Here is a 2,846-nt window from a genome sequence, read left to right on the forward strand (position 1 = left end):
GCGCCTAAGGCTGGCCGCCCGCCTGCCTGGCCGGCTGGCCGCCTGAGCTGGCCGCCTAGCTGGCCTAGCTGCAGCGCCGTATCGCCTGGGCTCTACGCCCCCACCCACTCAGACGTGGTCTTTGCCGTCGCCGCCTGGTCATTCAAGCAATTTAAACGTTGCGTGCTACAGCCAAGCGTGGGGATGCTGTTCGTGTCTTCGCCTGCTTCAACGCAACGTAGGCCTGGTTGGCCACGCAGCCTACTCTTCACCTTTGACTCTTCGCTTTGGAAAGGCAAGCTTATCCCCTTCGCACAACAACCCTCACCGTAGACAGTGAGTCCGTGGGCTGCTGTTCACTTCGGCGACCGTGCCTCGGGTGTCATTGTGGGCGCTTTCTGCCGGACGGCGCTGGACAACGCGCCCACCTTAAAACACAGTGTTTTCTGGCCATTGCCGTGGGGCTGGTGTCGCCCCCCCCCACACACAGTTCAACGAAACGCTTTTCGTTCCAGAAAAGCTTCAGCGAATTCTTTCGCAGATAAGTTTCATTACCAAATGAAAAATATATTCGAAGATAAGCTTCAACGGAGGAAAACAAACAAGAAGCTTACCTCCAATATGCTTGCTGTGTGTGACGGGGAGAGAGAGAGAGAGAGAGAGAGAGAGTTCTTCCCCTCCATTCTTCCTTGGCCGCCTCCCTCCACACCCTCCATTCGAGATAAGGGTGAGAAGATTGTGGATGAAAACCATCGAGTGGGCTCCGGTCCCCCGTTCACGCGCGGACTCTCACGATCCCCTCGAACCACGCTCTGATACCAGTGTTACATTTCCGTAACGCCGCTACGGGCATTACCACAAGAGGGGACGGCCTCTGGCTCACCACCCAGCCATAGAGGAAGAATGAGGATTGCCCCTCATCCCCCAGGCTATATAGTGTGTGGCCTGCCGTCCACACTAGCCTGGCCGCCCATGACTCCGCATGGGCGTCCTCTCCCACTAAACCCTGTACATGGAATCAAGATCAAGAAATCAAACAATAAAGTGGATTAGGGTTTTGAAAATAGTGATCAATACAAATTAAAAAATGATAAACATAAATTTTATTGCTAATCTTCTCAAATAAAAAAATAGCAAATCTGAAAAACTGTGTAAAAATTAATTTTGAAAATGATTAACACTAATCATAATCAAGAAAATGCATTCTGAAAAACTAAATTAACAGTAATCCGAAAATGATTCTCACTAATCATGATCAAGAAAATGTATTCTAAAAACTAAATTAAGAATAATATGAAAATGATTAATCTCCTAATCAAAGCATCAAGATATAAGCCAAGAGCTCTGATAATAATGCAATGAAGGGGACCTAGGGGTTGCACTCATTAGCATGGAGTACACATGTCCCACTCATCACAGGGAGTAGCACCTAAACATGGAAGGACTGCCAGGAATCAACCATGGAAGCTTGCTCTAGGAAAGAAGACATCCAAAATAGTAATATGTTAAAAGGTATCAAAAAGGTATAATATCCTAGGCTGGTGCCTTTTATAGTCCCAAGGCCCCCATGTGCAAATGTTCCTAAGCCCTATGTGCCTAGGCCCATTCCCCATATGTATGTGCTCATTAAGATTCCTTCATTATAGCTTTAAGTAGGGAAAGTAAAATAAAAAGGAGCCGAGCCTTCTATAGAAATAAGGCTTACAAAAAACATCCAAAATATGCATTTTTTTTGGGGGGGGACATCTCGTGCAGAGAACCCAAATGCTGGGTAAACAGAACCCATGACTATAAAATATTCATATTGACTCATACATAACTAGAATATGATTTTGGAAGTTTAAAAAACTCCCCATGCTATTGCAATACTGATGAAGATATTTTTTGCTAACCCAAGCGGTTGACAGTTGGGCTATCATTTTAGGCTCAGGGTCCGAGGCAAAGTACTAATTCAATGTGCAATTTGAAAGTTGTAATGAAGAATCCCCAAATTTTTGTTGATGTAACATGGTTAGTTTGATGCAGAAGGCTTTCTTATGGAAAATCCCCAAAACTTTGTTGGTGGGTTGGGTCTTCAATTTGATGATTTTTAGGAAAGCCCCAAATTCTCGATGGGTTTGAAGCTATGATTAGGCCAACTTTGCCCTTATTTTTGAAAAGCCCCAATTTCTCATGGCTTCAAGAGCTTCAATATGTTGATTTTTTTCCATATTTGGGAAAAGGCCCAATTTTTGTGCTGAGGCAATGCCTCTGATTTTGATGAGTGTGCAAGGCTCCACCTTAAAAGAATAGGCAAAAAATGTAGTGTAGTGTAGTTTGGAGGAAGCAGATGAAGCATCAAATGAAGGAGGTTTTCCAAAATAAGGATATATATGGGAATGATTAATGATTTGGAACCTGATAACTCCAAAAAACTCAAGGTAATTCTTTTCATCCTAACAGATTGAGACGTTTGAACTTTGTTCCTGCAGAACCCGATCAATTCGATCAGGCAATGCCACCTATTATTCGATTTTCTGACAGCATCAGCCTCCCTCGAAACTGATCTAAGAATTGTTGAAAGAGTTCCGTCCCGCTTCTCTGTCCATCCCTTGGATAGACAGAGAAGCGGGTCAGGGGATTGTTCTCTACTTGGAAGGTGCAACTGTAGGACGACGGGAGCGTTTCCCATTCTTAAGCATGGATTATTATACGATAATCTTCGTTTTCTTTTTTTTACTGCTGATAGCAATTAGAGTTAAAAAGGGCGCTCTAGCTTTTCGATTACCGCGCTTGGATGGCCGGACAAATGTGAATTCACACAAAGCGTGCCAAATACACGAGTATGCTGATATAAAGCCACAGAGAATAACTTGCAGAGTGGTGGG

Source organism: Cibotium barometz, chromosome 56, assembly GCF_041138505.1.
Source record: "Cibotium barometz isolate CiBa-2024 chromosome 56, ASM4113850v1, whole genome shotgun sequence".
NCBI classification, from domain to species: Eukaryota; Viridiplantae; Streptophyta; class Polypodiopsida; order Cyatheales; family Cibotiaceae; genus Cibotium; species Cibotium barometz.